General features: G+C 35.2%; 1 long non-coding RNA gene across 1 annotated transcript; it reads right to left on the bottom strand.

The window, feature by feature from the left end:
* Window positions 1–1,344: 1,344 nt before the first annotated feature.
* LOC141406301 (uncharacterized) lies at window positions 1,345–10,249 on the bottom strand. Its single transcript, XR_012413356.1, has 3 exons — window positions 10,001–10,249; window positions 9,265–9,921; window positions 1,345–2,276 (listed from the first exon to the last, which is right to left on the bottom strand). It is a non-coding gene; the product is annotated as an uncharacterized lncRNA (long non-coding RNA).
* Between the last annotated feature and the right edge of the window lie 17,455 nt (window positions 10,250–27,704).

The raw sequence follows: 27,704 nt of genomic DNA, 5'->3' as shown, positions 1-27,704 counted from the left end.
GGAGATAGTGGGAATAATGAACAGCTTAAGACTTTCGGTTTTGTTCATGAAAGAAACATCAACTTGTATCCACCCTAAAACATGTTGACGATTGCCATCAGCAGTCTTCACATATGACTTACAATCAAAAAAGTTCGGGAATTTTGAAAAATTGGTCTTGGCCAAATTTCCACCAATACAGCTAACATTAGCCCCTGTATCGAGGAGCCCAAATTTTTAAAATCTAAAAACAATACCTTAGCGTAGTATCGCATGTCTTGAGGGTTGGATACAATCGTTGAAATTTGGATTTGGAACAAAGTTTACTGATTTTGAAAAATCTTCGTAGACGAAGAGTAGATCTCTCTGGTTTTTTAGGAAAATCTAAGGAAGAAACGTTAAAGATTTCGTTTCTCCGTTTAATGTACATTTCCCAACGCTTGTGGAGAGGAAGCTTGGGGAAAATGACATTATTTGGTACATCGGCAGTAATCTTCGGAGAGATATGTGGTCTTTTAAGGCTGACGATTTTATTTGGGTCAGAATGAAGATGGTTCCGTTCCGGATCGGCATCTGATTTTGTATTTGTAAGTTTTTGAATATCAGTTGTTTTGGTAAGGTTTGGAATTTTATATTCCAGTTTAGAATTCGGGGTTATTGTTGGTTTAAAAACTTTAGTTAATTCCAATGAGCGTCCCTCGTTTATATTTGTTCCTTTTGAGGGCCCATGGGTCTCATGTTTTTTGAACTGGGGCTTGTACACGTTCTTTGTACCGCAGCCGTAATAGAAAATAGTTCTGGTCTCAAGGCAATCTTGCCAATGATGACCAGAGCCATCACAGTTCCAACATTTAAAGTTAGACTCGGTTCTTTGAACAGCTTCCACAATATATTCTTGTTCTGAATTTATGAATGGATCCTGATCTAGTTCAGAAACCACTCTACGGTGAATTGCGGCAGGAATGGGGTTACGTTGAGACAAGGTCTTCCTTACGTATTCGTCACTTAAGATATTCTCGCGCATTTGCACAAGTTTTCTTAAGTGCGACAACGACATTATAGGTACGTATAAGAGATCTTGTCGTATCTCTGGCCGTAAATTCCTGGCAATTATCTCAATGAACTCTTCTTCTAACAAAGGCCTGGGAAATCTGTCAGCTATTGTAGACTGATTAATGTAAAAGCTCTCATAATATGACGAGAAAATACGTATCGAAGTAGAACTTAGGTTCTAGTTAGTTGAGCAAATGTTCGAAGTGTAGAACTAAGGTTCTAATGGGAAAACGCAGTAGGATTAGGACTAAGGTCCTGAGAAGTGGATTACTTACGGAATTCTGTCGACTTTTAATGACAAGAGAAGATATGTTCGGAATTCAAACTTACATATTCTTTGTTGTTTATTGTGAGTTATTGAGATCTTAAAGTGCGATCCGTGCTGTTGTCGGCTTGAGTGTTAAATCCAGAAGAAAAAGTCATTTGTCATGCTGCCCATCGGCAACCACAAGAGAAAGGCCGAACAAAAGCACGGATAAAACATAGATTACAATTGTTGCCATATTATTATGAAATGAAAGGAATTAACTCATAGTTGTATTTATCGATATAAAAGGTCATTATAAAATTCAGATAATGACAATATAAATAAAAATTCATTTTGTTTTTAAATTACAATTCAAATTCTTAAATTAGGATGATAATGATAAACTACTCTAAACATCCTCCCGCCTCTTGACATGGGTCAATCATCAAAAGTTCCATTCAAACGCTTTAATGCCATGATAGCCTGTTGTAAAAGTCTACGTCGTTTCATCATATTCTGTGACCTCTCAACGATGTTTGTGGAATTAGACCTTTCTCTTCTTACTGGAGTGCGAACTCTTTCCTCTGTAGAATTGACCCTTCCTCCTCTTTCTAAATTACGGAATCTCCTCCCTACGCTTTGTGTGGAATTGGACCTTGCCGATGTGCTAATTCGGTCATCTACCCGATAACGCTGATGGTTTTATGAACTTCTTAGCGAACTTCTCTGACCCTGCAGAATTTGATCGTATGTGAACGTTTGTACCGAAGGAAGGTGAAGTAAAGTGTGGTGCTCTTCGCCACATCGAGCACACGCGTCTTCGGATGGACATTCATAACTTTTATGGGACCGAGCAAGGCAATTGAAACAGTACCCTAGGCGTCGTACTTCTCTCCTACGTTGTCCAATATCCATGTCCAGGAATTTCCTACAAAATCTTAATGAGTGGAAACGTTCGCAAACAAGGCATTTGTGAATTTGAGGATTACGGGGTGCCCTGTTAAAAAGGAAATGAATTAGTTATTTCTGTGATATAACCAAATGTCGTGTAACAGCAAGGGAATGAATGTTCAAGGTAATGAGATGAGAATGTTAGAATATATTTTGATTAATTATGATCATTATGAGAGAAGAGGGGACATAATCTAGTTATATCTCTAGTTATGATTCCCGTAGCGGTACGAATGTCCACTACTCTTACCATGCCGTCAATACCATAATGTAGATTCTTTATTCGACCAAGTTTCTATTCGCAAGGTGGTAACTGGTCATCTTTTATTACTACTAGTTGATTAAGTTCGATATTCTCGGTAGTGGATTGCCATTTATATCTGCGCTGTAATTCTGTGATGTATTCATTTTTCCATCGACGAGCAAATTGATGTTGTTGAGTTTTAAGTTTTTCCCATCTATCGGTGGGGGATAAATCGTCGGAGGAATGTTCGGGCAACGCTACGAGTGGAGCACCTCGTAAAAAATGTCCCGGTGTTAAAGCTAATAGATCATGAGAGTTATCAGTCATTGGGGATAAAGGGCGGGAATTCAGTACTGCTTCAATACGTACGAGCAACGTATTAAACTCTTCAAACGTGTATTTTTGGTTTTGAGCAACTTTTTTGAAGAGAGATTTAAATGACTTAACACCTGCTTCCCACAACCCTCCCATGTGTGGTGCGTTTGGAGGGATAAACGACCATTGAAGACCTTGGGGTGTGTACTTTTTAACTACGTCTTCCGCAGTACTTTTTAAAAATAGTGTGAACTCGTATCGCAACTTCTTTTCAGCTCCAACGAAATTTGTTCCGTTGTCAGACATTACCTTCAGAGGTAACCCTCGGCGACCCACGAAGCGCACGAATGCAGATAAAAATGAGTCAGAGGAAAGGCTTGAGCACAATTCTAGGTGAATAGCTTTCGTGCTAAAACACACGAATACGCAGACATAACTTTTCTGGTAGATTGCTTGTCGTACATTGGAAGTTTTTGTGGAGAATGGGCCGGCAAAGTCTAGTCCTGTGTACGAAAACGGGAGTGAAATGTGCTTCTCTCTAAGGGAAGGGCTGCCATGATTTGGGATTGAACTTTCTGCTTGTAAATAATGCATGTTTTGCAATTCCGTATACATTTTTTAATTGATGATCGCAGCCGAGAGATGTAATATTCTTCGCGAAGGGATCGTAACATTAAACTATTTTCTGCATGAAGCAAAACGTCGTGGATGAAACTGATATATAATTTGGTATATTCCGCATCCTTGTGAAGTATTATGGGATGACGTGAGTTGTAGGGGAGATCCGAGTTCGAAATTCTTCCGTTTACCCGAAGAATTTCTTGCTTATCGATGAAAGGGTTGAGAGGAAATAGCGAGCTTTTCTTATGAACTTTATTCGATTGTTTGAGTCCAAAGTATTCGCGACTGTAATATTGCTGCTGTGCTAATCTAATCATTCGAGTTTTTGCTTCTAAGAATTCTTCGTGAGATATTAAATGAGAGTGGTAATTAGTCATTCTACGAGCAGCTTTATAGAATCTTAGTACGTAGGCAATAACACGAATGGCTCTATCCCAACGTGAAAATCGCTTTAGAAAATCTTCGTCGGATTGCGATGTATGGAATACTTCGATTTTCCGAGCTTCAGGGGGCTCTTCATTTATGAGAGGGCTTTTAGGCCATTCTTCGGGAGGATTGCTCAACCAGTTTGGGCCATGCCACCATAACGAACTGTTGAAGAGTTCTTCTGGAGTGCAACCACGAGACCCCAAGTCTGCTGGGTTATCATTCGATCGGACATGACGCCAGGAATTATTACCAACGTTTCGAATGATTTTTGCAACTCGATTAGCTACGTAGGTTTTCCAAGTATGCGGAGGCTTGTCTAACCAGCTAAGTGTAATTGAAGAATCGCTCCAGAGAAATATTTCGTAATTATGCAATGGTAGTCCGACTGTAATGTGCTTAACTAACTGTGAGAGAAGAACTGCTCCACAGAGCTCTAGACGAGGAAGACTTACCGGATCTATTGGAGCTACTTTGGTTTTTGATACAAGCAATTGTGTGTGAATAGAACTTCCAAGACTTACTCTAAGATAAATAGCAGCACAAAAAGCCTTCTCAGAGGCGTCACAAAATCCATGTATTTGAGAAATACAGGTAGGGGAGAAATTTACCCAGCGAGGGATATGGAATTGAGAGATTTGAGCTATTGATTCTGCAAATTGGTTCCACTTTTGCAATGTGTGAGGCTTAACGTTTTCGTCCCATTGTGTGCCTTCTATCCATAACTGTTGAAGCATAATTTTGGCTACTACGATTACTGGAGATATCCAGCCAGCGGGATCGAAAACTTTTGAAACGATTGATAGAATTTGTCGTTTTGTAATAGAGTTAGTCGTTGAAGGGGCTTCGACTTTATAAAAGAAAATATCCTGCATTGCGTTCCACTGAACGCCTAGTGTTTTAGTGCCACTAGTTTCGTAGAACTTCAAAAATTTTGAATTCAAAATGTTTTCTTCTGGGACGGAATTCAATATTTCAGGATCGTTAGAAGTAATTTTCTTTAAAGGAAAGCCTGCTGAATTTAGCATCGATATTAATTGAGATAGGGAATCTATAGCGGCTTCTGGGCTATGAGCTCCAGAGAGAACATCGTCGACATACATGTCTTTTTTAATAATTTGTGATGCTTGGGGATATAATTCCACTGAATCATCTGCTAATTGGAGGAGAGTTCTCATAGCTAAGTATGGGGCACAATTCTCTCCGAATGTTACTGTTTTAAGGAATAATCTGTTATGGGCGAGGTTGGAGAAGGGCGCCAAAGAATTTTTTGAAAGTTGGAATCTTCGGGATGTACAAGTATCTGACGATACATTTTCTCAATATCTCCATTAAAAGCGTATTTATAGAAACGCCAGCGAAGTATCAACGTTAACAAGTCGGATTGGAGAGTGGGACCGACATGTAGAGTATCATTTAGAGAATATCCTGAATGAGATTTTTTTGATACGTTGAATACGACACGCAACTTAGTGCTAACACTCTGCGGTCTTAAAACTGCATGATGTGGCAAATAGAACGAATTGGATGAACCATTTGTTAAACATTCTGTAGAATTTGTGGGTTTCATGTGGTTTAGTGAGATATATTCTTGCAATACGTCATTGTATGCTTTTGCCATTTCAGGTTTGTTTTTGAAAGATTGTTCCAATCTAACATATTGTATTAGGGCTTGAGTTCTAGAGGGTGATATATGTAGGTGTTTCAACCTGATAATTGCTTTTGAAGGGGAGACGAACCATATAGCGACCATCGGCAGTTCGCACGGTGGTTTTTTTAAATAGTGATTCGCAGTATTCATCGTTAGCAGATAGATGACTTTTTTCGGGAATTTCTTCCTGTTCCCAGAATTTTCTGAGTTGTTGGCTAAGAGAAACCTCAGGATCATCCGACGTCTCAATTGAAAAGGAGGAAACTGTCTCAGTGGGGACTGAGCCACTTATGATCCAACCAAAGATGGTAGATTGTCCAACGAGAGATGGACCAATTTTCCTTACCCCGTCTAGTAATAGACTTGGGATTACATTACTTCCTAGAAGTAAATCAACATGACTAGGTGAATGGAAATTTGGATCTGCCAACTTTAAACCTTCCAATCCTTCTAGGGCTACGTCAGATTTAGTCATGAAAAAACTAGGTAACAGACGAGTAACTTTATTTACAACAATAGCTTTCATGTCGATTGCACGATTATAAAGTTCAGAAAATAGGGAAAGAGTGCATAATAAATTGGAATTAGCTACAATTTGCCCCCCTAAACCCCGTATTTGATAGTTTTTGCATTCTGTAGGGAGTAGGAGATGTTGTTGTAACCTTTTTGAAATGAATGACCTTTCAGATCCTTGATCTAAAAAGGCACGGGCTGTAAATCGCCATTATGACGAATTGTAACAATTGCGGTAGGCAATAAAATATTTTCGTTTGTAGAATTATTATTGTTTGTAACCATATGTGTAGATGCTTGAAGAACTGATGGCTCTCCACCTTGGGAAGAACTGGTAGGAATATCATCAGAGAAGTTGTGGGTTGATGTGCTGACAAAGTTTGCATTAGTATTATTTTGGGAATTTTGTTGTGATTTTGAACTGGGAAAGTGTAGCAATGTATGATGATTTCGTTTGCACTCCATGCAAACAAATTTGCTTTTACAATCTTTCCGTAAATGTTTATAAGAAAGACAATTAAGACAGATTTTGTTTTGAGAAACATACTGATTACGTTTTGTAGGGCTTAGTTGAAGAAATTGTGAGCAGTTTTTAAGGGCATGGTTACTTCCACAAAGCTTACACTCAATTTGTATGACGCTTTCAGTTTGGAAAGTGTTAATATCTGTCTTTTTTGAACCGTTTCTGTCTTTCGACAACTTCGTATCTATTCGATAAGAATTCGTTCATATCTTCCCACTTGGGTAATTCTCTATGGGATTTAAGGGATTGTTCCCACAGGGATAAAGTTTCATGAGGTAGTTTGGTGGAACATAAATAGACGAGAATAGGATCCCAGTCCTTGGTTGCGATATTTTGCGCCAGTAAGGCTGCTAGGCAATCATTTATTGATGTCTGTATTCTTTGTAGGGATTCACTGCTCTCAGAATTTATTACTTTTAAGTTGAACAAAATTCGGAGTTGATTGTCCACTAGAATTCTCTTATTTTCATAGCGAGAATTAAGAGCTTCCCACGCTAGTGAAAAATTTTCTTCGCACAACTTATATTTGTGAACAATGCCTGCAGCGGGACCTTTAACCTTTAGACGTAAATAATGGAGCTTTTGTACAGATGTTAGTTTGGCATGATTAATGTAGACCGCTGTGAACATATCCCGGAATGAGGGCTTTTGAGTTTTTAGAGTTTTTTGTAAGTCTAGTAGTTTAGCCTTAGAGAAGTGAAAGGCTTTGGTACATGCGGAATATTTTTCTTGGGCTGATTCCTTAAATTTTTCATCGATTTCTTTGGCATACGTGAAAATTTTCCGATACGACTTTTGAACATTTACCCATCTTTCACTTAGATCTTGCAGAACAACATCTAGTGAAGAATCTGTATGTTCGGTAGTGGGAATCTTATCAAGGGCAGATGTAAACATAATTAAATCATCAGAGTCAAAAATGAAATCGCTTTGTGCATTTTCCATTTTGGCAAAGAGATTTCCGCCGAATTTATTGAAATATCAAAGTGTGTTAACAGTTTGTTCTTAGAATCCTTGGAAAATCGCTATATAATTGTTCTAATTCAATATATGTATTTCGTATAACATATATTGTGAACAAAAATAACGCAAATCTGTATGGTCTTCCCTGGTAGAAAAGTACAACTGTATCAGTGGAATATGTAGTAGCGTGATTGACAAAATCACCAAACAAATGAAAAGAGATAAGTTCAGTAAATAAATTAAAGAGAAGAGATTTGAATAAAGGGACTTCAGTTCCAACAGTAGTGGTTATAATTTGATATTATTTAACGCCAGTAAAAGCAATAGAGCAATAGATGTTGTGCTGCAAATTTAATTTTCGTTTGTTACCAGAACTTGAGATCTGGAGCTGCTAGACATATTCCATGAGTGTGTCACCAAATTTATTTACAGAAAAGCAATGTAATTCATTTGAGTGGCAACTTTATCTATTCCACATGAAGTAAAAAATGTGTTCTCCAAGTAGGCAGAAAACTCTCTCTCTCTGAAAACGCAATTAAATGGTATTTTTCAGTGTGATTTTGCACTTTTTGTTATTCATAGATAAGCATTAAAATATATTGGAAGTGTTTCGTTTCTTCAACAGCCAGCTTAAACAGATAGTACGCTCATTGAGAATGTAGATAAAAGAGAAATATTCTGCTGTTACTCCCTTATCAAATGAATAAAAAACTCTTTAAGTTGACAGACAAAGTTTTACTTGTTAAGACCTTAACAGGGTTTGTGGAGTGGTGTTGTGAAATGATTTCAAATGGGGAAGAAAACTTCTCTTTCATTCACATTTACATTTGTCTAAACTTTGCTGAATAACCTTGTGTTATGCTGTTAATGTTGTTCATTGATCTCTTCATATGAACATATGCATGTACATATATTTCACAATTGTTCCCAAACACGTTATTTCTCAATAATTAAAGCCAACAAGCGCTTATGGAATATATTATACGACACTAATTGATATATGGCATCAGATGTTTGCGATTTGAGATACTTTCCCTGTTACATGTTTTGCAAAATAACGTCCTCAATTTAACGTATATTTGTGAAAGAAATAATTCTTTTGTACATAGAGAATTGCAGGGAGAGAACAGGGTATTGTTAACAGACCCTGCGGAGAGTAAAATTACTGAAAGCTACTCCCACTGTAATTAACAGCGTGTGTCTAACCAGATGCAAACATAATTTCTCTGCGATTAACAGAGTGTGTTGCTCAACTATATTAGAGTTTGTTTACTTAACGAGATGTATATTTAACCCTTCTTATGTCCAAAAGGTGTGCAACAGCCTTTCCCAATGACGTTGAAAATAACCTTCGTTTACGTATATTTAAATGTTTTTACTTTTAATGAAATGAGTATGTAAAGGGATTTACAAAGGCGATATTCAAACTGTTCGTGCCACAAAAAGGTTATTAAAATAGTTATATTTTTACAGATATAAACCTGATTTTTTTTCTGTAATTTCAGTAGAAGTGTAAATTAATCTTCACAATGCAAGATATGGAATGAATACAGGATTGAACAAATTTTGGATGCAAGGTTGACAAAGTATCGAACAGTTCTTTTCCAAATTGTATGCATGTGCATACGTTGCAATTGTTGATGTTTCAGTTACTTTTTTATAGAACATATGTGATCTTTAATGTTAGTTATTTATGGCAAGTGGGAATATGGCTATGATTGCGGGTTGAAATGATGTGTATGAGGTACACAAGAATACATTCGTAAATATGGACTTACGTGTCTCCGTGGAGTTCAAACCTTGTTGCTTCGTAATTAAGTAAAGGCCGTCTTGTATGTTTATTTATCCGGAGAGCTCTTGGAAACGTTATTCTCGTTTTCTTTGCTGTTGGCGGGGTATGTTGTTTACAGGATGTCCATCCGAGCATCAGTGCTCCGAAATTGATGGCAGAGAGAAATTATTCACAACTTTGAAGACGATGGCGGTGTCAATCTCTTCTTTTTCTTGGAGTAGTGAAATGTGCTCTCACTGGTTGACTGACGTAATTCTCACTTGATGTGCAATCCCCAAATGTTGATACTGATGGCAAATTGGAAACGTAACAGCGACTAAAATCAATGTTGCTTGAAATACTAGATGTTGATGCAATGTTTCCAAGGGTGCAAGTCAGAAATGTAGCAGCGACAAAACTCAATGTTGCTTGAATTACTAGATGTTGAGTCAATGTTTCCACAGTTTTGAGAGTGATGACAAATTGGGAATGTAACTGCGATTTAAGTCGATGTTGCTAGAACTCCAAATGTTACCTCAATGTCCACAATAAGCATTTGGCGCTGTTGGTGGTGTTATTGTGCTTGACTTTTTCACAGAAAACTTTGCAAACTAGCACTCTGTGAATCTATAGTTCGAAAAAGTCACTGAGCACAATTATTAACCTATTATAATGGGAAAACAGGAGAATTATAAATTTTGGATTCTACGTTTGAAATTTTGTTATCTCAGAACTTTTTATACCTGCCGTAATTGAAGGGATAGTTTCAAACCCAAGTGTGAATATGCTCACCAAAGCTTACATAGGTTTTGTTTCCGAGTTTGAAGAAGCACACCAAAAGCTTCCCAAGGTTCTGATGTGAACGAACCTATGTAAATTTGTGCAACTTCCCTTTCCACAGATTGGAAATTCTGCAGAGAAACTCGGCGAAAATCTTGTACTGTTCCTTGGTAGCAGATCTTGATGACGTTGTTTGTTCTGAGAGAATGGATCTATGATGTATGTACGACACAGAACTGTTGTTATTTATGGATGGTTTTTGCTTTTTTTTTTTTTTTTTTTTTATTTATTTATGCTCATGTAAAAACCTAGCCCATAGGGCCATGATCGGTTCCAAAAACCACTATACATTTACTACTCTCAAAAACTTAAATTTAACAATGATCTGATTCTTAAAACAATAAATCTAACAAATGAATACAATGTTAAAGCAAAAGTTCTAAACCAGCCATGCAATTATAGTTCGATAACAAATTAACATAACAAACCATGAATTTCATATTACACTGCTATTAAAATGCTCATATAACTTTCGTTTGTAACAATTTAAAGAGGAATTAAATACCTTAAGCTCTGGTGGCAAAGTGTTAAATACACGAGATACTCTTACAAGAAAAGACTTCTCCAACAATGGAGTCAAACACGGCACATGTATTTGTTTGTTCCTCTCCGATCTGGAGAATGTAAAAAGGTCTAATACAGTAGAAGGTGTATGCATTTTATGTACCTTATAGAAGAATAACATTGATCTAATACTCACAAAATTATCAAATGTGCAACCAAGGAACTCTTTAACATACAGAGAAATATGATCACGACATCTAACATGATAAACATAGCGCATAACTTTATTGAACAGAAGTTTTAACTTTCGTAAGACAAAACCACGACTACCCCCTAAAACCTCAATACAATACACAAAATGAGGCATTATGAGTGCATGAGCCAATTGAATTCTTATGTTCTTAGGCAGAACTAAGTCCAAACAATATAACTTCCTTAAAATGAAGTTTACCTTGGACACTAAAGAATTAACATGCACGTCGAACACTAAAGCACTATCAAGAAACAAACCAAGACACTTCATGGAGCTTACAACATTTATAGACGTACTATAAATGGAAACATTTATTGAGTCATCCTGCACGTTCCCGAAGAACATCACTTTAGTTTTTTGCGTATTAATTGTCTCCGACTTCACTGTAGTCGGACAATTCTCTGATGGTGGGCACAATTTTGGTAACTTGAGGTTTTATGTGGAAGTAGACACTGGGTGAATGTTGTTAACAGTGTTTGCAATCTGATTAGGACAGAGTGCACCAAACACCAGAACAACTTCCTCTTATCTTCCAAAGATTGCAAAAGATAGGAATTGCTTAGTAATTGATTTGTTGAAGGGTTGGCCTGTTCTACGCTATAAAAATGCTTATGTCCAGGCAGTGTGCTCGCTTAAGTTTGCGAGTGAGTAATTGTCTGGAATTCTCTGTTCATTTAAATTGTGGTTATGTTCGGTAAGTAGTGATGTTTTCCTCCCAATAATTAACCACAATTTATTTTGCGGCCAAACTGCAAAAGTTATTTTGTTGCTGTTTTTTTTGTGTTTTTTGAAGATATGGATTATATGTTTTCCTTTATAATTTGCGAAAATATTACTTGTAAATTTTGTCTGCCATGTGATAGAAATGTATTTTTTTTTGCGAATGTCAAGAAAAATGACAATTCACAATAACGATGATCGTGTTACCGTACTGCTGTCAAATCCAGTTGTGATAACAATGGTGTTCAGCAGGTGTGATACGGAATCCAATTATTTGGATATTAGAATTATGGCGAATTTTACAATTCTTTTTTTTGTTTTTTGTTTTAATTTGGATTAATGAACGTGATTTCATAGGCTGATTTCATTGAATTTTCGAAGGACCATGATTAATGTAAAAGCTCTCATAATATGACGAGAAAATACGTATCGAAGTAGAACTTAGGTTCTAGTTGGTTGAGCAAATGTTCGAAGTGTAGAACTAAGGTTCTAATGGGAAAACGCAGTAGGATTAGGACTAAGGTCCTGAGAAGTGGATTACTTAAGGAATTCTGTCGACTTTTAATGACAAGAGAAGATATGTTCGGAATTCAAACTTACATATTCTTTGTTGTTTATTGTGAGTTATTGAGATCTTAAAGTGCGATCCGTGCTGTTGTCGGCTTGAGTGTTAAATCCAGAAGAAAAAGTCATTTGTCATGCTGCCCATCGGCAACCACAAGAGAAAGGCCGAACAAAAGCACGGATAAAACATAGATTACAATTGTTGCCATATTATTATGAAATGAAAGGAATTAACTCATAGTTGTATTTATCGATATAAAAGGTCATTATAAAATTCAGATAATGACAATATAAATAAAAATTCATTTTGTTTTTAAATTACAATTCAAATTCTTAAATTAGGATGATAATGATAAACTACTCTAAACATAGACAGTGCATCGAAAAAGTTGTCATAACTTTCCGCGGGTTTCTGTTTTCGGTTTCTCAGTTCTTCTCTGAGATCGAATGAGGACTTCATGTCCTTGTATTGCCCTCTAATAGCCATTCAAAATTCTTCCCATGTTATGGTCTTGACCAATTTATGGTACCGCCAGTACCACTCACGCGCTTTTCCAGCCAGTAATGTATTGAGCTTTTTGCAGATAAGAGAAAAGTCGCCATCAAAAGTTTCGTCGGTAAGGGTTGTGACCCTATACAAAAATTCGTCTATCAGGCATGTCACAGATTCCGATCGGAATGGTTTCAATTCCGTAATTTCATTTCGATTGTTTTTGTTTTAGCTTCTTCACATTCCGATCGATTTTATAAAATCGGAAAGCTTCATTACTTAGTTTAAATATGAAATTAAATGTAAATTTGTTAACAAAGCAACATTTTATTACTTCTAAGTGTTTTTAGAGTACTTTAAAGTGAAAAAAATAAAAATACAATTCCGTTTGCAAAATCAAAAGTGCTTTCATTCCGAAAAATTCTTTGTTTTTCGATTTCTGAAGAAGCTAAATACGGAATTAATTCCACTTTTGTTCGGAATTCGTTTCTGTGACATGCCTGTATATTTAGACCGTTTGCAGAACCATCAAATTTGAGGTTCCAATTATTTATGATAGACGTAACTCTATCTGCATGCAAATTGCTGAAACTGGTTGCGTTAGACAAATTAGAAGTTGTATTAAGAATAGGGGGTTGATGAGGTTGTGAATTATTGGCATTGCTATAGGATGTGGAATACTATTATTGGTTTGATTGGGGACACTGCCGCCATTGGCAGTAGAACCTGGGGTGTTACCACTAGTTTTATTATTTCCAGGATTATTATTATTATTTCCAGAAGGTTGTGGGTTAGAATTGTTGGATGTCCCTGAAGAGTTTTGAGTAAGATTTAAATTTTGTAAAATTCTGGCTATGCTAGTTTCAATCATCCGATTGATTTCAGCATAATCGATGGCGGGAGGATTTCCACCAGTTTGACTAACATTGGATGGGAATGGTGATAAGATAAAATTATCATTATTCAAAGAATTATTGTTTTGCGTTGAACCTTGTTGTGGTTCTGGACGTTGGTTTACTACATTATTAGAATATATGTTTTGAAGGTCGGAGAATAAATTAATGCCAGCACTTCCAGTATTTGAACCTAGTTGTGGTTCTGTATGTGAATTTGCTTCATTATTGACAGACGTCAATTGCAGGCCAGAAAATAAATTCTTAACAACACTTCTGGTATTATAAGTGCGGGACATTGCCCCTCTTCCTCTTGTAGATTTGTTGCCTTGCCCCTTGGTTTGAATTATTAATACGAGTCTTTTGGGTGTGACAACGTAAGTCCTTAGGTCATTGAGCTGGCAAGGATGCTGACACACAGGACATTGTGCAGAATTTGACAAATGGGATTCAATGCAGTCTCTGTGAAAAGAGTGTAGGCATTGACTTATTATCAAGCAATCTTGTCCTTCGCACATTTGTGCATTACAAATACGGCATGCATATGATACCGAATTACTAGGAGCAGAAGACGAGTCTTCTGGTGTATTAGGTGCTTGTTCTGCCATCTTTAGGATGCAAAAAATAAATTATTTGTCAAAAACTTGTATCTATATTGTTAAATATAAACAGTGTGTAACCGTTTATAAACAAATTTTTGTTGGCACAATTTCAAAGAAAATTTAGAATATGTATTCCAACTTGAAACAATAATATCAGTATGTGATATGTGTGGTGAAAATATTTGATATAATTAGAAAGATTTTAAGAAAAATTTTCATTAAGATTTTAACGTTTCTTGCTAGGTAATGCTTGAAATAGAAGAAGTGATAAAACGCTTACTATTAAGACAAAGGCAAATAATACTGGTCTATAGAATTTTTGATATCATTTAAAAATCTTATTATAAATAACACACCAGCTTAGAGTTTAGATGTTAAACTCTCGTCTTTTCAACAGAGGTCATTAAATCGCCATTAGCAAAATTAATGCATTTCCATCTGCCGATAAAGGCGCTAATTTCTAAGTCAAAAATGTAATAACATATAGGAAAGATACTAAAACGAAGACATGTTAACAATTTGTTTTCACTAGAAACAGGTTGAAACAGAAAATGTTGTAGTTCAGTCTTCGGTCATTCATTCGAAGTAAACTCCAAATGACGAAAATCCAGAAGAAATCTTACAAGTATTCTATGACAACACATCTCAAAATAACAACAAATTGATAACTTCCGAAAATATTGAAATCTAAAAAAAACGGAACTAGAGCCGGTATTCAATAATCTTCCAGGCCCCATGTGCTGGGCGCAAAATACTGTAACGTACACGAATATTATTTGACATCTAGGATGTATTTGAACCTTTGGTTACAAGAAGACAGCGGGAGCCATTTAAAGGTAGCTGCAGTCGGGAACTTCCAACCAATGCACGTTTAGTATACAAGTATTAATTGTAGACTCCCTAAAAAAACTTACTAAAATTTATGTGGACCAAATGTGGCAAAAAAAAAAAATACTATGACCCCATCAAAATTAAAAAAAAAAAAACACTGAAAAGGAATGTTGTCTCAACAGAAGCTAAAGCATTTAGAATTTCTCAGATGTTTTTAAGAAATCACCTCTTTACCCACTCCTACCTTAGTCCTAAAGGCATATTTATTTTATTGGACCCCTACTCCTATAACTTTAAATCTAGATTGGCATTACCCTTTTGCAAGAAAACGTTTGTTATTTTATTACCAACTAGCGGACCCGGCGAACTTCGTCTCGCTATTAAGGAATAAAATTTCATACAAAAACTCAATTTTTGATTTTTCCAATTTTCCGACTTTTCGAGAGAGATTTTCCAAAATTTTCTTCCGTAAAGACCTTCTCCTCCAAAATACGAATAACTGACAAAAAATTTTACAGAAATCGGTCTAGCCGTTCTCATTTTATGAATTACTATACATTTTTTACACCATTTTTATATATATAGATTCATGTTGAATTTACAAGACGATTTTATTCATAAATAATTTATAGAAGGGTGAAAAAATTGGACAGCAAAAAGGGACTGCAGCTGGTCCCTTAGTATCACTGGCGGTCAGATGTCGAGTCGACTAATATGGTCGCTTTTGGAGAGTGGGTGGCGTAGCAGAAACTGCGAAAGCGGCACACACATAGCGAAATGTGAATATCGGTTTGGAGCAAGCCAAGCACATTCCATTTTCATCGGTAGCGTCTGACCCATATTGGGCGGCTACAAACAGCGTCTGTATTCCAGAGGAACGGCTGAACAAAAAAGAAGGAAAACTATAAACCCTTCAGAAGGCAACGGGAAACCACTGAAGTATAATCCCTTGAAAACCATACAATTACAATAAATACAGGAAATAACAAACGGCCCTCAGTCTCCGGCAATTCGAGGGTGCTAAGAATCCCCGGAGGTAAAACCAAACTAAACGTAGGAACGTGGAATGTCAGAAGTCTTTACGAACTTGGGAAATTGGACAATACCATAAACGAGATGAAAAGGTTACAGATAGATGTGCTGGGCATTAGTGAAACTTGGTGGACCGAATATGGAGAATTTGTATCTCATGATATAAAAGTTTATCACTCCGGAAATCCTGAAGGAATTCATAAAAGAGGTGACGCAATTCTGATCAAGAACAAAATAGCTGCCAGCGTCACTGGATGGGTTCCAATATCAGATAGGGTCATGATGGTGAAAATATCTGGAAAACCAATTAATATAAACATAATACAAGTTTATGCACCCACCTCTGATAGTAATAACGACGAAATAGAACAGTTCTACAACGACTTGGAAAAATTTTTGAAAATGACAAAACCGCACGACATCACAATAATCCAAGGGGATTTTAATGCCAAAGTCGGGCAAGAAATAACAGCTGAAGTTACAGGCAAATTCGGACTGGGAAAACGGAATGAAAGAGGAGAGAAATTGATTCAGTTTTGCCAAGAATATAAATACAAAATCACCAACACATTATTTTGTCTTCACCCTAGGCGACTTTATACGTGGAAATCACCTCAGGATAATAATGGCAACATAGTGAGAAACCAAATAGACTACATTTTGATAAATAAGAGGTACTGTACGTGTGTGTCCAAATGTACTACCTACCCTGGTGCTGATGTCCCCTCAGACCATAACCTTTTAATGTGCAATTTAAGAATTAAACTTGCTACCACTCGCAAGAAAAAGCCGGAACCAAGAATCAATATTGAAAAACTGAATGACCCATTAACGAAACAAACGATAAAGGAACAATTAAATGCCGATCTCATTGAAATAAATGCAACAATATGTAATGTCGAAAACCTATGGAACCAAGTGAAAAAATCCATAAAAGATGTCACAAAAAATATAATTGGAACCAACATGCGCAAAAAAGAAGATCCATGGATAACGGATGAAATTCGAGCACTTCGGAAAGAAAGAAGTAAACACAAAAATGTAAACTATGAAAGATATTGGGAGATAAACCAAGAAATTAAAATCGCAACACGTGCTGCAAAAAATGAGCAAATAAATAAGCAGTGTCAGGAAATTGAACGACTTAAAATACTTCATGACGACTTCAATCTCCACAAAAAATTAAAAGAGACATCTGGTATTTATCCAAAGAGATCGTCAACATTTATCTACAATGATAATAAAGTAGCAATTTATGAAACTGCAGAAAAGAAAAAACTATGGGAAGAATATATTAAGCAATTATTTATCGATCACCAACGAACATCCTTATCCAACTCATTACTGAGAATGAATTACAACTAGCTATTATGTCACTGAAAGATAAAAAGGTAATGGGTCCAGACGAAATACCTGCCGAGGTACTTAAGTTAATAGACGGAAATAACACCAAGCTTCTTTTAAAACTATTCAACAATATATATAAAACAGGACAATATCCCCAAGATTGGCTCAAATCAACATTTATCACAATACCCAAGAAAAATAATGCGAAGACCTGCAGCGACTATAGACTAATAAGTCTAATGAGCCACGCTCTTAAAATATTTTTGAAAATAATACATAGACGAATCTATCCGATCTGCGAAGCACACATGGGACAAACACAATTTGGATTCAAGGAAGGCATGGGGACACGAGAAGCGTTACTAACTGTACAAGTATTAATACAAAATTGTCGAGAGGTACAAAAAGATGTATTTTTATGTTTCGTAGACTACGAAAAAGCGTTCGATACGGTAAATCATGATAAATTGATAGAGATCCTACTTTCAATCGGATTGGAAGACAGTGACATAAACTGCATTAAAAACCTATACTGGAAACAGATAGCAAACATTCAAGTAGATAATGAATTAACTGACGATGTTCCAATTTCAAGAGGCGTAAGACAAGGCTGCATATTGTCCCCTCTTTTATTTAACATATATTCCGAAAAAATATTCGAAGAATCTGTACGTGGAAAGAATATTGGTATCCAACTAAACAACGCCTTAATAAATAACATGCGCTATGCCGATGACACCGTATTAGTAGCAAGCAGCATAGCTGGACTACAAAAATTAATAGACGCAGTAACACAAAATAGCGAAATATACGGATTAAAAATCAACGTTAAGAAGACAAAATATATGGTAGTAAGCAGGAATCATGCCGACAATAATACGCAACTAAAGATAAATAACGATGAAATAGAGCGAGTGACAACCTACAAATACCTCGGAATTCAAATCAACGATAAATGGGACATATCAAGAGAAATTAAATGCCGAATAGAAATGGCAAGAAGCAATTTTTTCAAACATAACAAAGTTTTACTTAGCCACGACATAAGTCTTACTACAAAAATATGATTTGTAAAATGTTACATATGGTCCGTTTTATTGTACTCTGCGGAAACATGGACTTTGAAAGCTGTAGATGAAAAAAGACTAAACTCGTTTGAAATATGGATATATCGTCGAATTTTAAAGATCCCATGGACCGAGCGCATTACAAACGACGAAGTGTTAGAACGCATGCAAGTCGAACGCCAATTAATAACAATTATAAAAACACAAAAAATCGCATATCTTGGTCACGTTATGTGGCATGAAAAATATAAGCTTCTGCAAACAATTATCCAAACAAAAATCGATGGGAGAAGACCAAGAGGGCGACAGGAAACATCATGGCTCAAAAACATTCAAGACTGGACTGGACACCATAATGAAAGAACTCTTCTGAATGCCGCCAAAAACAGAAAATTATATATAAATTAATAAACTGTTAAATATACCAAATTATCATTATGTAATTGTATGATCGCTAAAACCCGAATACGGAATGGCAAATAAAGAAGAAGAAGACAAAATTGTGTCTTAAACAATATTAAAAGGATCTATCTTTATGAATGCTGATTATTTTCATTACTATATAAATATTAACGTATAAAACATTAACTTTTAGCTAATGTAATTTAGTCCCTTAATGGGTTAATAATTTGGGTGGAATATTATCCGAAACAGAGTATAATTCATTGAAATGAGAAATTGAATATTACATTGAGTAGTTATGTTATGTCTCCCTTATCCCGTATGGGATGTTTGTGGAACATTTATATAGTTATGTAGTGAGATCAATCATTAGAATATAAGAATCGAGATATTTAAGGCTCTTAAAAAATAATAATAAAGAGACTTTAACTATGTTGTTATTGTTCTCATACAACTAATCTCTTAATCCAATTGAAAAAAAATATACCTAAAGAGTAATACACACTTGTTTCATTCCACTTACCCGCTCTCCGGTATTGATAAATGCATTCTCCAATATGTGGAAGCTGGTTAATTCACCTGGTGATTATTTAAACTTTCTCTTAATGAAGTGATATCATAAAATTATATCATGCGATAGAATTCTAATGATTGAATATGCAATAAAAGATACTATTAGATTTTAAATTTAAATTAAACTTTATGAACATGATATACACTGGAAGAAATTTGAGTTCAATCTTTGATTGTAGTACATAGCAAAAATCACCATTCAAGTGGGTTTTTAGTTAAGCTAATCATAACATTGATTTTTGGAAACCATATGTTTAGAACCATGTATATCATGTTTATAAAATGTACGTATGTAAATGTATATTGTACTTATTTTAACGATGATAAATGTTGACAGCAGGCATATTATAATATATTTTGTGACAATTCGATTCTACTCAATCATTAAAAATGCCATGACCACCATCATGGTCACTAAGGTGGTTATATATTTTTGATTATTGGGGTGGTCCCGAATTGAAGATGAATATCACATCTGATTTTTGACCATTATTCGATTGTGACCATACGAACTCCTCCAATAGGCAATTTCGACATGTATAATAGAACGTGACGTGCTGGATGTTTGGGGATTGATGTAGAATCTCCTGGCGACATTATTCGGTGATGTAAGTCATCAGAAATAAGCTCGGTATCATACGAATTTTGACAAATGTAGGCCCAGAGTTTACTTATAGATGAATTTATGGAAAGATTTGTGTCTTATGCAATCATGGCGGATAATTCCGTGCATAAGATCCGAATTTGTAGGTTATGATGCGGTTATATGGATTTCATAGTTGTGTAATTTTGCATAGCCGGGTTGGATTGATGCACAACTACCCTGTGGGTAGTGTGATCTTTCGTCTTATACCACCACTGCAGGAGAATGTTTGGAACTTTTTGCTTAGTTGATTCCCAAGACCCTATGGGATTGTGAGATCCTATGGGATTGTGAGCAGACTATCGACAAGCACTATTGATCTGAATGTAGTGTGTTGTCCGGAAATGTTGTGGGTTGGTGGATAACAAACGTTTATGCAATTTAACTTGTTCCAATAGTGGCACTGATTTATGTAGATTATGGTGGGGTATGGAAACACTTTGGTCCACTGGTCGGAAGCCCAGAGGGCTTGTACGATTTCTATTTGATGTAAGTGTGTTTCCTATAATTTAATCACTTTAGAAACTTTATTTTCAGTAAAAATTGCACTTATTACCTTTGCAATTTGTATGATGGTATGAAGAAGTGATGGTAAAAACACAATTTTTCAATAAAAGTTATGCTTAACAACTTGATGGAAAAGATTTTTTTAGATATTTTCTTCTGACTTAGGAATGTCTGAATACTTGAACGATTTCCAATAGAAAGAATTAATAATTTTTCTTTACAAGGAATCAAAGTTAAGTTGGTTGCTACGAAATAGTGTACAAAATGTAATGTGAAATAATGTATAATGACAAATTGCAATCCTCAACGTTGCCACCCCACAACATATTCTGTTATCGAATTTATCGATATTGTTACTTATAAATGAAATAATTTTTATTTAACAAATAAATAGTGTAGAACACGAAAATGTATGCTAAAATTACTTTTTTTCCTATGTATATTCTAAAAAGAATGGTTCTTAAATAATTTATGCATACTGTGACATTTATAAAGCGAAGACAGCAACCGCAAATTTACTATAGTGGTGAATATAGTAAAACGATAGATAAATTGATGCTATCAATGAACAGTAAAATTTATGAATGAAAGTTCAAAGAGAATATCAACAAATCAAATATTGTCAGCAAACGCATGAAGCAAGAAATATATTTAGTATGGAGTTATTTCCATAAAGAGTTTTACTCCAGAAAAGAAAAAAAGATAAAGTGAGTTTAAAAATCAACATATCATAATAGTGTTCTGTTTCAACTATCGTGTTTTTGTTTTAATTGCAGTGAGGTTTGTTACACGAAAAGATGATCCTAAGTATTCAGTGGGCAACTGAATGTCAACAGTGGTACCCACATAAGGCGGAGAGTGCATATATCGATTTGTGGAAATGAATTATTTTGGTGGCACTGCAAATCGGATTAAATGCAAGACGTTCCCAGTTTGATGTTCCCAGCATATGTTTTATTTAAACAAATGCATGTGTGATATAGTTATACAAATGATGAATGATATGTTTGCCTTGTATTGAATGTTTCATAAAACACGAATAAAATGAATATGCAAGCTAGTGAAGATCCATAATAATAATGTTCAAATTTATGTTTTGGTTTCTGTTTCCAACGTCCACCACACGATTCTAGTTTTTTCTTTATTGTGCACGCATAAAAAAATATAACTGGTACTTTATGTAATTATATTTGTAATAGCAATTTACCGATGCATCAACCTTGTTTCGTGTCCCAGCTTGCAACTTTTTGTATTTTCTAGCAACATGTTGCAAAAACAGAGTTGTATACGAGAATTTATGCCGGATTTAAAATAAATCCACCCAATACGAGGATTTATTTTTGTATGGGAAATCTAGTAGATTTTGACCGGATTTAGCAAATAAAACCTGATAATGCACTAATTCCGGCTAATGAAGTCATATCATATCTAAATGACCTATAAGAAGATGATTTTTTATTAGCTAATGTAAAAGCAAAATACAAAGTGAGAACATATGATGAGCAGGAAATTACAATGCCACATTTACACTAATTATCAGAGTTTTTGGATCAAAATGGCAAAAAGACGAAAATGAAAAAGTCTCCACTTGATACAGAAATTGATACATATTATCGAGTGCCGTATCTAGCCCGACTGATGTTTTAAACTTTTGGAAACAGTCTAATCTAAAATATTTAGAAAAATTAGCCAGGAAATTTTTTGCTATACCCGTCAGCTCAGCAACGAGCGAGATATTTTTTCCGCATCTGGAAATATTCTCAACGAAAGGCGTACTAGACTTTTGAGTTCTAACTTCGGCAAAATAATGTTTTTAAATAAGAAGAATAGAAAAAATAGAAGTTCATAGGAATATTTTTTAAAAACAAATAAATGTACACCTATATCGATTTCTCCTTTTTATACCCTACACCACCTTGTGGTAAGGGGTATTATGTCTTTGTGCATTAATTTGAAACATGCAAAAGGAAACGAGATAGACCCATAGTTCCTTTTAGGGATATATGTACATAGAATCACTTTCTGGGTCGATTTACGCATGTCCGTCTGTCTGCCCATGTATTTTTGTAAACAAAGTACAGGTCGCATTTATTGTCCGCTTCGCATGAAAGTTGGGGAAGATAGTTTTTTGGCAAAAGGACGAACGCTATTTATTTTGGTAAAAATCGGTTCAGATTTGGATATAGCCCCCATATATATATTCGCCCGATTTAAGGCATTTGATGCACGAAACGCGCTATTCAATAACATTTGCAATGTTTACCGGGATTTGGCCTAAAAATAAGTGTGCTAAATTATATAGATATCGGTTCAGATTTGGATATACCTCACATATATATTCTCGGCCGATTTTATGTATTTGATGCACCAAACGGGCCACATATGTCCGATTTCAATAAAATTTGGAATGTTTGTCGGGATTTGGCCTAGTGTGTCAAGTGTGCCAAATTATATCGAAATCGGTTCAGATTTGAATATAGCTCTCATATATATTTTAGGCAGATTTGAGGTATTTGATGCACGAAACACGCTATATTTGTCCGATTGTGATGAAATTTGGACTATGTGACGGAACTTGGTCTACAAATAAAAGTGAAAAATTAAATCTGTTCTGATTTGGATTTAGCTCCCATATATATTTTACATATTCACAGTGGTGTAGGGTATTATATAGTCGGCCCCGCCAGACTTTAATCCTTTCCTTAGTGGTTTTGTAATTTCGTGCGTGAGTGTGCGTGTTCGTGCCTTCTGGAAAAACGCTGTGTTTGTGCGTAAATGTGCATAAAAATTTTGGTCCGTGTTCGTGCCTATTGTTTTAGGCACGCGCCCATCTCTACTATACACATTGCTGATGCAATGTAAGCCATATGGTAGGGTATTCCAAAGACGTATGGTCCTTATGAAGAAATGCCTTTCGGATGACCTGTTACGCAGTCTAAGGGGTATATTTTTTTCTCTATAAGGCCTGGCAAATTTTATCCTATTATAGAGATATTTCGGTTTTTGTTTATAAATAATCTTGTATAGATATAATATGGCTTTCATATGGAGAAAGAAATCGAACTAATGTCATAAAAAGAGCATACAAATTGGGACACACTCTGTGTTCTTCTCAGACCAAACACGTAACGAATAATGGTATTAAAAGCCACGTTCAACTTTCTTCTACTCACGGAATCGCTGTATGTGTAGAGATCTGATCCATATATCAAACCCGGTATAAGAAAGGTTTTCGTTGAAGTTGTCTTATTGGGAAGGGGGTAAACGATTGCGTTAACCATAAAGCGCGTAATTTTGAGTAAGTTTGTCCAACCGCTTGGCTTATATAGTTTGACTAACTTAGTGTGCAGTTAAATATTACACCCAGGTTTTTTGCTTGAGAAACAATTTTAATTTTTCGTTATTCACCAATATGTCAGTGTTTTCAATTTGCATATTTTTGTTTTTATGTATAATTAGGCATTTAGATTTTTTCGGGTTTAGAAGGCCATTTGCGTTAGCCCACTTACATATTCTTTCAAGATCAACATTTAGTTTAAGTATGGACTGACTTACATTTTTGACATGTGTGCTTAAAAAGACTTGGACATCATCGGCATACATATGCACGTTGCTGCGGACTAGTTGGTTGGGAAGGTCATTTGCATATATGCTAAATAGTAAAGGGCCTATTATAGATCCCTGCGGCACACCTTTGCGTACAGCTAATGGCTTAGATATAGATCTCCTGGAGTATACCGATTGTGTACGGTCTAACAAATAAGATTTGGACGTGGAAGTGTTGGAGAAATTGAAAAAGCGTTTAAGTTTTATGCAGAGATTGCTGTGATCGACTGTATCAAACGCCTTGGAATGATCTAAGATCACTAAAAACAAGTCTTCTCATCGTCGACGACACTTATTATAGACTCCGAAACGTCAAGAAGTAGAATCCCTGGACTTATCGACGCCAATTTCTTGAATGACCCTCCATTTACTTCTGGAGTCTAATGCTTGGTTGAACTTTGTAAAGTAAAATTCAGTTTTAAGACGACTAATATGGTTGTTAACTATTCTCCGAGCGGACCGAAATTCATCATATAATTCGGGGGTTTTAAAACGTTTTCACCTACTATAAGCTCTGTCTCTATCATTAATATAAGCTTTGACAGTCGAGTTGAACCAGGGCTTATTTGTTGCAACGACACGCTTCTTAAGGGAACGGTATCGTCATAAAGGGTTAGAAGGTTTTCTTGAATAAATTGGGATTGTTGATCGACGGAATTTAAATGATATATTTGTTTCTAATTGATTTGTCGCTATCTATCTTCCAAAACACCATAGTTTAGTCGATTGTAATCACGGAAAGAGTTTGTTTCTCCAAGAGGGAGTGTATCGAAGTTGTAAATAAGAAATATGAGGTCATGTTTAGAAAAACATGACGCAGAAACCTGATCATATAAATGGACATTTGCAGTATTATTAATAAAGAATAGGTCATGGAGTGTGTTAGTTGTGGAGGAAAAATGAGTAGGACAGATATTATTTACTGCGTATAACCCTAACGCTAGCATATTGTTTATCAACGTGGAATCTGCCAGTATATTCGAATTGAAGTCGTCAGTGATTATCACTTCGTGAAAACCAGAGTTACGCCTTCAAGAATGTCCTGGAGAATGGTTAGGTCGATACTATTGTTAGATCGATATATACAAACAATAAGCATTTTTTATTGTTCGATTTTACTTCGATAAAAACATGCTTAATTTCATCTCCTTATTTGTAAGAAATCTACACGACGCTGCCCATCTGATCTGAACATAGTATAACCTTTTAAATTGACGAGGGCATCAGGAATTGTAGACCAAAGCCAGGTTTCCGAAACACACACTATGTCGATGCCTGAGTTTTCAAATATGTATTTGAAATCTTCAGTCTTATTCACCAGACTCTGTGCAGTGATATTACAGATTTTTAATCCTTCCCTTTGCTTGGCTAGGATTTTAACTAAGTTATAGGTGACATCTCTGGAAATACTATCTAATCTACCCAATTGTATCGTTATTATATTTACTCAAAATGAAGAGATCAGCACTGTGTATGAGTGAAAATATCGATCTCAAAATATATGAAAACGATGATATAAGGTAGAAGGTGAAATATAAGATGATTGAATATGGTGTGATTAAAAAGTGATGAAGGCATAACAGTTTTGGAATGAGAGCAATTAAATACAATTTTGATAAGTAATATAAGAAAAAATATTAAATAAAATAGATACTCAGTAATAGTTTGTGAATATTGTTGCTGTTGATCATATAATCCTTGAAGTGCGAAACTGTTCAATAATCGTAGGATGGTAAACGCATATTGGATCATTGCAGTTGAGACCTTTGATGTAAACAAGGCCACGAAATGTATATGCTGATTGTATGGGCCTTTTTTCTTCAGCTGTATTGCATCTTGAAGGAGTAAGTAGTTTGTATTAGACAAGTTTTCATTGATGTAGAATCGCGCAGTTGATGAAAATCCAAAAGAATTCAGACACAACTTATTATTGGCCTTTTTAAATGTTGAAACGGTTTTCAGAAAAAAAATTTTGTCATAAGGTGACAGAAATTTCACTAGGATGACCCCGTCCGGTGAGTTTATATTCTTGGTGTTATTTGTTATGTAGACGATGAATATGTTTTGTGCGGTGGGTGTCAATGTTAATGGAGCGGCAAATATTATGGAATACCGTTGCGAAGTGTTCGCATTTAGCATCCGTTAACTCGAACTTCGCAGGCTACATGTGAGTTCTCTTGTCTTAGTAAGCTCGGTCTGTAGATTAACAATCTCAGTTTTAAAAAGTTCACATTCGCAGGTTTTTCTTTCCAGGTTTGAAACTCTGTCCTGTACATACAAAATACGATTTTCAGTATCTGTTAATAAAGTTTCTGTAAAAATATATTTTTGAAATAATATATAAAATGACCAAAAAAATCGCAACAAATATTTCCTTTTGAACGAATCAATAAACTTAAGCCCACTAATGATTAAAAAAACTTTTATTCCTTTCAAATATTAAAAAAGGGCATACACAAACCACTTTGAACAAATTTTGATTTTTTTTTTTTTTAAAATTATCAGCCCAATCACGAATGAAAATTCCGTGCGGAATTTCTCTCTTTTCTCTTCTGTCCTAACACAAACAAAAAATCCGCACAGAAAAAAATTCCGATGGAGAAAAAGTAGGTATCATGAACGCTCTCGAGCATGTGTTTTCCTCCAAAAAATCTCCCTTGCAAAACTGAAGGGAGATTATAAAAAAGTTGGTATTTTCGAAAAATGTTGTTCAAAACATGCAAAATAAACAGTTTTGTTGGGTTTTTATATTAAAATCTTCAATTCGCGGTTGGAAATTTATTAAAAACAACATATTTTACAAAATAACATTAGTTTGCAAACTCAGCCTCTCTCAATTTTTTGTACCGATCAACGATGGGATGGCAGAATTTTGCACATACAAAACACCGGTGTTTATTGTTGAAAGCACTGGATAAATGCATATTTTCAATTATTGTTATTTCAAAATTCATATTTTATCAATTTTTGCTATCTTTTTATTAAAAACACTTGTTTTTAATACATTCATGATAGTGGCAGCTCCATTGCACAATGCACTGTTTGCTTGGAATTTTCCAATCTTATTTAATGTTTTTCATAGTAAGTAAAATCTTCTGAATATCTTTGATGTGTAAAAGTGTGATTTATTTGATTAAATTTGTTTATTTTGTCTAAAAACACAAACACTTAACATTTTCTCTTTGTTTTCACAACAATTAGAGCACACAAGGTATGAAAAAGACCCTTCAGTGCTGCCAAATTCAAAGATTATTTTTCTCACATTATTCATGATAGCAGGAATGTTCTCTCGAGATAAATCTATTCCGCGAGAACTGCATTCCGCAAGAATATTCATGATTGGGATGTATATCTTTGAAAAAAAGCGTTTACGACATTTTTTGGCTCTAAAGTTTATTTTCAATTATATATGTATCTGCTTACAGTGACTTAAAAAAATTGCCAATAATTCTGATAGATTCAAATTTTAAAATCATTTTGTGTATGAGGTTCTTTCACCGAATCACCTTATTATTACAATTTTATATAATCTTATGTAGAAACTCATCATGCTATAATACAGGGATATGAAGT

Source organism: Musca autumnalis, unplaced genomic scaffold (genome assembly GCF_047663935.1).
Source record: "Musca autumnalis isolate F117 unplaced genomic scaffold, ASM4766393v1 scaffold_5, whole genome shotgun sequence".
Classification (NCBI taxonomy): domain Eukaryota; kingdom Metazoa; phylum Arthropoda; class Insecta; order Diptera; family Muscidae; genus Musca; species Musca autumnalis.
Note: the sequence above shows the minus strand (reverse complement) of the source record. Positions and strands in the feature narration are given on the sequence as shown.